The 12,239-nt window shown below is 45.7% G+C and overlaps 1 non-coding gene across 1 annotated transcript; it reads right to left on the bottom strand.

Moving 5' to 3' along the window:
* Window positions 1-236: 236 nt before the first annotated feature.
* On the bottom strand, window positions 237-309 carry trnak-uuu (transfer RNA lysine (anticodon UUU)). Its single transcript has one exon. It is a non-coding gene; the product is annotated as a tRNA-Lys (tRNA).
* Between the last annotated feature and the right edge of the window lie 11,930 nt (window positions 310-12,239).

Raw genomic sequence — 12,239 nt, forward strand, 5'->3', positions numbered from 1 at the left:
ATACAGCCATTTCCAAACACTCTCCACAGTCCAAGCCCAAAAATAACACTTCAACTCTCCTAAATAAGTACTACAGAAGGAATTGAAACATTTTAACCTGTGGGAGTGTCACTAAGAATGAGTTCGAGCTCAGCTGGCCTGCTGTTTTGTCTTTCGAGACTTGAAACAAATCAGGTTTAAACCTGCCACGCATTGATTGTTTGTTCACAGAACATGGAAATCCGCTTTAAAAGCAACGCCCGAACAGGGACTTGAACCCTGGACCCTCAGATTAAAAGTCTGATGCTCTACCGACTGAGCTATCCGGGCTCTGTTCGTTTGCGGAATGCAGTGACACACACTGGTAAAAAGAGATTATTGCACTGACTCACTTCACGCCTCCTGGCAGAGCGCTTTCGAGAACATCTCTGGGACACCCGCACCAATCAACCAAACCGCCCCGTAGCCCAACATTTCAACTCCCCCTCCCACTCTGCCAAGGACATGGAGGTCCTGGGCCTCCTTCACCGCCGCTCCCTCACCACCAGACGCCTGGAGGAAAAACGCCTCATCTTCCGCCTGGGAACACTTCAATCCCAGGGCATCAATGTGGACTTCAACAGCTTCCTCATTTCCCCTTCCCCCACCTCACCCTAGTTCCAAACTTCCAGCTCAGCACTGTCCCCATGACTTGTCCTACCTGCCTATCTCCTTTTCCACCTATCCACTCCACCCTCTCCTCCCTGTCCTATCACCTTCATCCCCTCCCTCACCTATTGTACTCCATGCTACTTTCTCCCCACCCCCACCCACCTCGAGCTTATCTCTCCACCCTTCAGGCTCTCTGCCTTTATTCCTGATGATGGGCTTTTGCCCGAAACGTCGATTTCGCTGCTCCTCGGATGCTGCCTGAACTGCTGTGCTCTTCCAGCACCACTAATCCAGAATCTGGTTTCCGGCATCTGCAGTCATTGTTTTTATCTCATTGGTTTGTCGCACCGAGTTCCTTTCTCACTACTTACCCCTACTCCCACAACGGTTAATGTTTCCAGCCCAGTGAGACTTCGTCACAAATCGCAAATTGCAATTCACTACAACCCGCTCTCGGTGGGGGTGGGGGTCGGGGGGGACATCCATTTTCCAAATGGCTGCAACAGAACATCTCAAGCAAAACACATGAGGTGGAAGCGCCGCTGTTGGACTGGGCTGGACAAAGTCAAAAATCACACCACGCCGGGTTATTGTCCAACAGGTTTAGTTGAACCCGCAGGAAGGACAGTGAGTGAACTGAAGAAGGGGCGGTACTCAGAAACCCTCTGGTTCGAAAGCAACTCCAATACAGACACCAGTGTTTCGGGGCCAGCACTGTATAGGCGTTGCCTCCATAATATCGTGGTTATCACGTCTGCTTTACATGCCGAAGGTCCTGGCTTCAAGTCCTCGTGGAACCATTCAATTTTAGTTCGCTTTGACTGAAACGGTTTGGGAAACTATAATAACTTGTACGTTGCCATTCAAGTATGAACCAAAAACCCAACGCGCTGCATCGAAATATTGACATATCATGTCGAGCTCACCAGGCAGTGAGACAGTCTGAGAGATGTACGGCACCGAAATAGACCCTTTCGACCGACTCATCCACACTGACCAGATATCCTTCGCTAACTTAGCCCCATTTCTCCACACTTTACCCATATCCCTCTAAACCTTTCCTGTTCATACACCCATCCAAATGCCCCTCTTAAATGTTGCAATTGTACCGGCCTCCACCACATCCTCTGGCAGCTCATTCCATACACGCACCGCCACGATGTTGTCACTTAGGTCCATTTTAAATGTTTCGCTCTTCCCCCTGAACTTACGCCCTCTAGTTCTGGACTCCCACACCACAAATGACCCTATTTACCCTGACACAGTTGCCCTCATTTTCTACCCCCCCCCCCCCCCCCCCCCTCTGTTTTTCTGCCCTTTCCCAAGTTTTGGTTCTGGATGAAGATTATATCCACAATAACTGATACCCGGGAGGGGAGTTACAGACTGCCCCCTGCCAATTGTGCTCAGAACTGGGGTAGCCAAAATAGTTGGGGGGAGGAACAAGAACATAATTGCCCTCATTTTGTCCCCCTCCACTTTAATGCCCTCCCCAGGTTTTAAACCTGCCCCAATTAAGCAACTTGTGACCCCCATCCCCATTTCCCAGCCTCTGCCCACCCATAGGATTTCTGTCACCACCCAACTCTTGCACATCCCCCCCAAACATTTTGGTCCCCACCTTGTCCTGGTCCAATTGCCACTTCCCCAAAATTACCCCTCTTCAATTCCACTCTGCCTTCTATTCACTGGTTATAAAATCCCCCTCTGTGTCTCCATCATGTACAAAAACTCCCCCTCATCACCACCCCATCCCCCCTGAGCCCTGGCCCCTGAGCTGAAGGCAGTGGGGGCAGAGGGTGTATGCACACTGACTGACTGACTGGCCTTTCAACTGTGTGTGTCTTCATGCACAGCAAGATCCCAGGCTTTCACCTGGACTCCCCTACCCCTAGTTGAGTGAGAAAGGCACTTTATCTCCTCACCCCCCCACCCCCACCCACCAGTTGGGCAACAATGGGAGACACAGGGAACAGCAAGATCCCACTGTGCTGACAGTATGTGCAGCACGAAGTGGCACTGAGTCCAACTTTACCCCACGGACAAGAAAAGTGGAACAGTTAGGGAGGCAGGGAAGGAGGGACAGATAGGGCAGGGGGAGAGAATGCGAGCTAAATGAGGGACAGAGAGGGAGGGACAGACACAAGAGAGACAGACAGACAGTCATAGGAAGAGAGAAAACTGCTGAGTGAGAGGGACAGAAGGAGAGGCAGAGTGTGAAACCAGAGTGTGAAAGAGAGAAGGCGTGAGAAACACCCAGAAAGAGACAACATAAGACAGAGAAAGACCCCAGGGAATGAAAGAGGCACACAGACTCCCAGGGACGTAATTGGAATACAGACAAGTGGATGAGAAAGGGCAGCCATTGAGAGAGAGAGAGAGACAGAGAGAGAGAGAGCTACAACAGACAGCTAGTGAAGGTGGGGGTGATGGTATTCGACAGATAGAATGATCCTCAGCCAGGAATCGCAAGATCCCCCAGGGCTGATGGAGAGAGAGAGAAGGTTGTGGGGAGGGGTGAGCAGGGAGGTTGGAGATTGCACAATTGAACAGTTCCAAGAAAGGGGGAGGACCCAGAGAGTTGAAGGAAGAGAATCTACAGGGGAATGTGAACAGGACGGAGATGGGAATGATGGGGATTGAAAGAAAGATGTGGGACGTACAAAGACAGAGAGAGCTGGGAACACTGATGTAGAGGGTGGGAGCTGCAGTGAGAGAAGGAGATGGTGACATCTGTGGGATCAGACTGTGCAGCAGCTCCCTCTCAATCTTCTTGTTCCTTTGTTCCCCCCTCAACAGCCCAGAACTGACCGCTTGTGGTAACAATCCCAGAGACAGCCTGAACCATATAGTGTGTGTGTGTGTGTGTGTGTGTGTGTGTGTGTGTGTGTGTGTGTGTGTGTGTGTGTGTGTGTGTGTGTGTGTGTGTGTGTGTGTGTGTGTGTGTGTGTGTGTGTGTGTGTGTGTGTGTGTGTGTGTGTGTGTGCGTGTGTGTGTGTGTGTGTGTGTGTGTGTGTGTGTACGTGCACGTGCAAATAAATGACAAAGCGAAGGGACAGTTTCTGATTATTCTCTCTCCTCTTTCTCTTTCCCTCTCTCTCTCTCCGGTTCCAGCTCTTCTGTGATAATTTCTCAGGGCAGAAGAATTTGGGTCCAGCTGTGTCTGCACCATCCCAAGTTTCAGCTCCCGGATCCAATCTCCTAATCGGTGGTTGGAGAGGGTGGGGATGTGGGGATGGGGACAGGCAGAGAAATAAACATTGATTTGAAATAAAATACAATAATAGCATGGAAAGCACAGCAAGATCCCACTGTTCTCTGCCTTCCACAATCTCAAACTTTACCCTGTGACACTGGTTCAGTTTAATTATTGCATAATTAATGCATTGCATAACATTGCAGCAACAACAAAATTAAAAAAATTACCATAGAGCAATTGAACAGAGGTTAGAATCATTAATAAACATGGACAGCAAGATCCCACAAGCAACAGTGTAACCACAGACAGTGCGTGTGTGTCACTGATATTGGTTAAGGGTTCAATTCTGTCTCCAGAATGACACAGAGGGGCAAATTACAAACATTTCCCTCTTTCTCCTCTGTTCCCCCTTCCTCTTTCTTGTTCTGTCCCCCCTCACTCTCTCATTCGGTTTCCCCTTTCGCTCTCTATCCATCTGTCATATCTCTCCCTGTCTGTCTGTCTCTGATTTAATCCTGTACACTGTAATCATTATTCCCCCCACCAGTTAAAATAACAACGTGTGGGATGGTTTTGTTTGTTTGAAAACACAACGTAAGAAAACGGGAGAGAAAAACAGAGAGAGACCAAACTCCCCCAGACACTCAGTGAATTGAATTGAAATGTCCAGCCTGTGTCTTATTTCCACGATTAGCACATTTTATCCCCCGGGCCTATACATTTCTCACTTTACTCTGACATTAGAATGAAACTTTGGAGAGAGTTTCTCATTTAAGGTATTAATTCCCTCCTCGGGGAATCTTGCCTCCCACATCCTGGGGGTTAGCCTGTATGTGTCACAATCCCAGGGCCCTGGTTACTTTAACCCCAGGCTTCAGACCTGTTTTAAAATTGACAGGGCCGCAGTCTGACTGGACTCCGTTAACCAGAAGCCCCTACAAACCCAGCCCCATGTCCCCAAGAGGAGATGAAACCTCGGGATGATAAACAGACCACCACTCACCTGGGCCCCAACGGGTGCAGCCTGGCCAACAGGCCTCAGGCCTCATGCCCATGTTCCCCCTCATGTCCAAGACTTTCTTGGCCCCAATTATTTTGAATGTTCACTTTGCAGTTCTCCCAACAAAGGCTCCTCTGGATAAAAGACAGATAAGATTAGTTGAAAGGGGGGAGCAAGATTACATTGATGCAAAAGTGTACAGCAAGATGCCAGGTTTAAAAGCATCCTTCTTTCCTCATCCCCAATGCAATGCATACCACCACAGCAACATCAAAATTCAAACAAATCATAATACGCTTATTAAACAGAGGCTGGAATCATTAAAATAAACAAACACACACACACACACACACACATCCTGGCGAGATCATGTAGCTTGAAATCTGAAATATAATTGAAGGGTTCGGTGTGCTCTTATGTTGAATAAGAGATACCACAGAGTGCGTTACAAACAAGAATCTAATCAAGGTGTTTGGGGTGGTTTAGAGATGGAATAACAGATACCCCGGAGTGAGTTACAGACTGGAATCTGATCGAGGAGTTTAGGGTGGTTTATATACAGAATAACGGACACCTAGGAGTGAGTTGCAAATTGGGATCTAATTAAGTGGTTTGGACTGGTTTATATATGGAATAACATCTATCCGAAAGCGAGTTACAGACTGGAATCTAACCAAGGGATCGCAGATGGTTTATATGTGCAATAACAGGTACTGAGAGTGAGTTACAGAATTGAAGCAAGCATAACTAGGGAGCGAATAAAGCCCTTTAACGATCAGCAAAGCATCCTCCGTGTGGAACCGCAGGACATGGGGAGATACTGATCGAGTATTTTGCATCAGCATTTACTAGAGAGAGAGAATCAAAGATACATAATGTGGGGAAATAAATGGTGGCATCTTGAAAATGACCATATTATAGAGGGAGTGGATAAATCCCCAGGAGCAGATCAGATGTACCTTAGACCGGTGCAGGAAGTTAGGAAAGTGATTGCTGAGCTCCTTGCTGAGATATTTGTGTCATTGATAGTCACTGGTGAGGTGCCGGAAGACTGGAGGTTGACTAGTGTGGTGGCACTATTTAAGAAAGGTGGTAAGGAAAAGTTACAGAACAATAACCTGGTGAGCCTGATATCAACAGTGGGCAAGTTGTTTGAGGGAATCCTGAGGGACAGGATTTCCATGTATTTGGACAGGCAAGGACTGATTAGGGATAGTCAACATGGCTTTGTGTGTGGTAAATCATGTCACACCAATTTGATTAAGCCTTTTGAACAAGTAACAAAGTGGACTGATGTGGATAGAACTTTGGACGTGATCTATTTGGACTTCAGTAAGGCGTTCCACAAGGTTCTTCATGGTAGACTGGTTGGCAAGGTTAGATCTTGGGTTATGGAGATAAGGCAGGAAGAGGATACTGATTAGGAATGATCAGCCATGATCATATTGAAAGGCGGTGCAGGCTCGAAGGGCTGAATGGCCTACTCCTGCACCTATTGTCTATTGTCTATTGTCTATCTCATGGAATACAAGGAGAACCAGCCATTTTGATACAGAATTGGCTCAAAGGTAGAAGACAGAGGGTGGTGGTGGATGGTTATTTTTCAGACTGGAGGCCTGTGACCAGTAGTGTGCTGCAAGGATCGGTCCACTGCTTTTTGTCATTTATGTAAATGATTTGGATGTGAACACAGGAGATACAGTCGTGAATTATTGTCTGTGGTACAACAGGATCAATATATCACTGTCTCAACATTCTCAACAGGAATTGAACTCATCCACAAATTCAACACCAAGATAGGTGGGTGCGTGTGTGTGTACGTGCGCATATGTGTGAAAGTGACCACTTGTATATGTGTGCATGGATGTGTGTCCGTGAGTGTGACAGTGTGTATGTGAGAGAGACCAAAACCATGTCTGTGTGTGTCCAAAATTCTTTACTTGATTCTCTCTGCTTTGATTCCCTGTTCGATTGTTGGTTCTGAACACCCCCAAGGACAGTCGGATGCCCAGGAGTGGATTACAGACTGGAATGTACTATGTGCCATGTCCTTCTCCGAAACACGGTGTCTGATACAGGAGCCTCTCAGTCTCAGGTGGAGGTGAGTTTTAACTTGATACAGGTGCATGAAAGACCTGTATTAATCTGACATTCAGGGATTCTTTAATGGAGCATTAATATTTGGAAATCCGAGTGTCTTTTCATAATTCAATGCCGCTGAGTATAGTTCATATATTTATGTGTGTGTATCTCTGTGTGCACGCATATGTCTGTGTGTGTGTATGTGTGTGTGTGTGTGTGTGTGTGCTCTGAAAGTGTGTTGCTGGAAAAGCGCAGCAGGTCAGGCAGCATCCAAGGAGCAGGAGAATCGACGTTTCTGGCCAGCCCTGTGTTGCTGGAAAAACGCAGCAGGTCAGGCAGCATCCAAGGAGAAGGAGAATCGACGTTTCGGGCTCATGCCCAAATCGTCGATTCTCCTGCTCCTTGGATGCTGCCTGACCTGCTGCGCTTTTCCAGCAACACATTTTCAGCTCTGATCTCCAGCATCTGCAGTCCTCACTTTCTCCTGTGTGTGTGTGTGTGTGTGTGTGTGCATGTATCAGTCTCACAAGGGCCCTGTATCATTGGGTCCATTACACGGTTAACTGTTAAAGATACGAAACATTATTTTCTGGATTCGTGTTCGCAAATCCCAGAAAGCTAATGTGATGGTGTCACCAAATATTTGGCGGTCACCTGATGATTTTTCAGTTATTCCCAAGGGATGAGATGCTGGAATTGATCAAGCCTTACTGGGATTGTACAGTGGACATGAACACCATGAACCAACTCAAAAAAGCTAACGGATGGATGTGACAATTTGCAGAAATTCTGGGAGAGAGGAGAGAAACAGGACTGATATACATACATTGACGAAAGGGCAGTATTTGAGAGAAGGATATTTGTATGTAGGGATGGTAAGTGAGTCGGTTAAACATTGTCTGAGTCTGAAATCTAATTGAAGGTTTTGGGTTGTCTTATATTGAATAACAGATACCTGGAAGTGAGTTACAGACTAGAAACTAATCGAGTGATTCAGTTTGGTTTTTATATGGAATGACATACCTAAAAGTGAGTTATAGACTGGAATCTAACCGAGGGGTTTACATATGGAATAACAGATACCCAGGAGAGAGTTGCAGACTGGAATCTAATCGAGGAGTTCGGTTTGATTTACTTATAGTATTACAGATAACCCTGGAGTGACTTCCAGACTGGAATCTTATGGAGGGGTTCGGGATGGTTTGATATACAGAATAACTGATCCACCGGGAATGAGTTACAGACTGGATTCTAATCAATGAGTTCGGGGTGAGTTGTATGTGGAATTACAGATATCTGGCAGTGAGCTACAGATCGGAATCTAATCAAGGGGTTCAGGGTAGTTTATATACAGAATTACAGCTACCCAGGAATGAGTTACAGACTGGAATCCAATCAAGGGTATTATGGTAATTTACATTTAGAACAAGAGATGCTTGAGAGTAATTAAAGATTCAAATTTCATCGTGGGGTATGGGATGGTTTATAAGCAGAATTGTAGATACCTGGGAGTGTGTTGCAGACTGGAATTTAATCAAGGATTTTGCGATGGTTTTGATATAGAATAAGAGATCATTTATTCAGGTTTATATGTTTGAGTTTCTCAGATGTTAGGAGCGTGGAAAGTAAGGCAGACATTGCTGGAATGTGACATTGTCTCTCTGCATTTACTGTAAACAGGTTCTGGAATTTGCATTTTAATCACCCTCAAAGAGCTGTCTCAATTTTCTACCTCTGCAAGGATTTATGAATGGAAATTGATTTTCACACATTCTCCCCTTTCCCTTACTGACCCAAATCAGCCAGATAGACATCTGAGATTTGTTCACAGCCACCTTTATATTAGCACAGCACTGACATTAACTTTATAAAGCGAGAAAAGCAAGAGAAATTGGCAACATCAATACAGTTTGAAAATATTGAACATTGGACCCACACTGATATCTACGATTCTCTGACCCTAAACCCTCCCCCCCGCCCCCCACCAACCCCACCCCACATCACCCCCTCTCCTGAGACAGACAACTGGGCAGATTGTGGGAATAGTTGTTGAGGTTGCCGCTCAGAAATTTCCTCATCAGTGTTACACTAACATATAACTCTATCTGTCTCTATTTGAATTCTATATTTACATCAACTGTGTGTGATTATGTGTGATTGTGTTTCTGTCTGTGAGTGAGTGTTTCTGGGTGAGTGAGAGACCGTGCCTGTGTATGTCCAGTTTGAGTGTCAGTGATTCCATGATGGAACTCGTGAGGCTTTCTCCCACACACGAACTCTGAAACACACACACAAACATTCATACAGACCTGCTCATACACTCTCACAATCACTCACACACATTCTCATGCACGCATATTTTCATGCACACACAATGACTCACATGCACAGTTACACTCTCTCACTCTCATTCTCACTCTTCCAATAAATCAGTGTTCAGGGGCTTTAGTATCGAATAACTAATACTCAAGAGTGAGTTACTGACTGGAATCTAATCAGGGATTCAGTGGGGATTTACATGCACCGTAACAGATACCCAAGAGTAAGTTACAGGCTGCATTTAATCGAGGAGTTGAGGGTGGCTTATATATGGAATCACAGATACCTGGGAGTGATTTCAGACTGGAATCTAACCAAGGGGTTCAGGATGGTTTATGTTCAGATAACAGATACCCTAGAGTGAGTTATACACTGGAAACTAATTGAGGTCTTCAGGGCGGTTTATATACAGAATAAAAGATACCCCGTAGTGTGTTACAGACTGGAATCTAATCAACGAGTTCAGGGTAGTTTATACATGGAATAACGGATATCCAGGAGTGAGTTCAGACTTGAATCTAATGAAAGAGATCGTATTATTCATTTGTGGTGTAACAGATGCACGTGAGTGAATTACAGACGGCAATCCAATCGAGGGATTTGGGGTGGTTTAGATTTGGAATAACCAATACCCAGAAGAGACTTACAGACTGTAATCTAATTGAGGGGTTTGGGGTGTTTTATATATGGAAAAAACAGGTATACGGAAGTCATTTATCCACTCTAATCGAATTCAGGGTTTCAGGGTTGGTGATATCTGAAATGACAGTTACCCAGGAGTGACCAACAGACTGGAATCTAATCAAGGGTTCAGTATGGTTCATATATGAAATAATTGATACCAAGGAGTGAGTTACAAACTGGAATCAAATGGATGGGTTCGGGGTGGTTTATATACGGAATAACAAATATTGGGAGAGTGTCTCTGCACTGTGATTTGTGTTAAATCCAGGCCAGGCCTCTTCCCCCAAGAACGTTGGATGACTGTTTTGCTCTTTATGACAAACAGAAAGCCCTCAGCCCTCACATGATTATTTCACTGGAACTCTATGCTCCAATGACAGGAAACAGCATCTGCTTGTATCCTCCTAAAGTGCACTACTCTTCCCTGTTTACTCCATTTGCAATTTGTGAGTCATGTGCACATTCTGTTAATATGTCCTGTTAAATGGAGGTGGATGCAGAGTAAAGCTGTTTCTATACTGTCTGAATTAGTGACTCCAGGGGCAGGTACAGCACAAGGAGGACACGCTATGGTGTTGGAGTCAAATATTTAAAGGACACACATTATCCAAGCAGAGACATAGAGTTAAACTCAGTTTAAACTTTCTCCATCACACAACTCACCCCACAGCGTGCACACACAGAAACACACTCACCCTTACTAAAACACAGGCCTGAACTCTTGACCGTGGTACAACAGGGTCAATATATCATTGGCTCGACAGTCTCAACAGGAACTGAACTCTTCCACAAATGCAACACCAAGTTCTTTGTTTGATTCTCTGTGTTCTGTTCTGATTCTCCGCGAGATTCCTGGTTCGAAGCATCCACATGAACAGTGCCTCCTCTGATACTGCAATCATTTCGCGAGGAAGGCCAGCATGCCATTAACCTTCCTCACTGCCTGCTGCCAATCTTCAGTGACTGTTCCCCCACGACACCCAGGTTTCATTGCACCACACCTTTTTTTTAAACTGCCCCCTTTCTGATTGTAATCCGACTTCCTGTTTGTGTGACAAAGTGGATGACTTCATGTTTATCAACATTATATTTGCATTGGCCAAATATTTGCCCACTCAGCCAGTCTGTCCATGTCACCCTGCAGCCTCTCAGCATCCTTCTCCTAGCACCTGCTGCCACCCAGCTTAGTATCATCTGCACGTTTGGAGAAATGGCATTCAATTCCCTCGTCCACATCATTAATGTATATTGTGAAGAGCGGGGGAGAGGATGGGCAGCACTGAACCATGCGGTACCCCACTCATCACTGCCTGCTGCTCTGAAAAGGACCCATTTATTCTAACTCTCTGCTTCCTGTCTGCCAACCAGTTGTCTGTCCACATCATGACGTTACCCCCAGTACGATGAGCTTTAATGCTCCTTACTCATCTCTTGTGTGGGACCTTGCCAAAAGCCTTTTGAAAGTCCAGAGACACGACATCCACCGATTCACCCTTGTCAACTCTCCTGGTCACATCCTGAAAACATGCCGGAAGATTTGTTAAGCATGATTTTCCATTAGTGAACCCATGATGACAAGGATCGACCCTGTCCCTGCTTTCCAAATGCTCGGTTAATCCATCCTTAATACTTAACTCCACACTGATGTCAGGCTAACTGGCCTATAATATATTTTTTTCTCTCTCCCTCGTTTGAAGAGTGGGGTTAGACTAGCTACACTCCAGTCCATTGGAACTTTTCCAGAGTATACAGAATGCTGGAAAATGATCAGCAATGTGTCCGATATTTCCAGGGCCACTTGCTTAAGTACTCTGGGATACAGAGCATCATGCCATGGGGACTTAGAACATAGAAAAAATACAGCGCAGTACAGGCCCTTTGGCCCTCGATGTTGCACCGATCCAAGCCCACCTAACCTACACTAGCCCACTATCCTCCATATGCCTATCCAATGCCCGTTTAAATGCCCATAAAGAGGGAGAGTCCACCACTGCTACTGGCAGGGCATTCCATGAACTCACGACTCGCTGAGTAAAGAATCTACCCCTAACATCTGTCCTATACCTACCACCCCTTAATTTAAAGCTATGCCCCCTCGTAATAGCTGACTCCATACATGAAAAAAGGTTCTCATGGTCAACCCTATCTAAACCCCTAATCATCTTGTACACCTCTATCAAGTCACCCCTAAACCTTCTTTTCTCCAATGAAAACAGCCCCAGGTGCCTCAGCCTTTCCTCATACGATCTTCCTACCATACCAGGCAACATCCTGGTAAACCTCCTCTGCACCCGTTCCAGTGCCTCCACATCCTTCCTATAGTAT

Source organism: Chiloscyllium plagiosum, unplaced genomic scaffold, assembly GCF_037043375.1.
Source record: "Chiloscyllium plagiosum isolate Xiang-an unplaced genomic scaffold, Cpla_swu_hap1 HiC_scaffold_40, whole genome shotgun sequence".
NCBI classification, from domain to species: Eukaryota; Metazoa; Chordata; class Chondrichthyes; order Orectolobiformes; family Hemiscylliidae; genus Chiloscyllium; species Chiloscyllium plagiosum.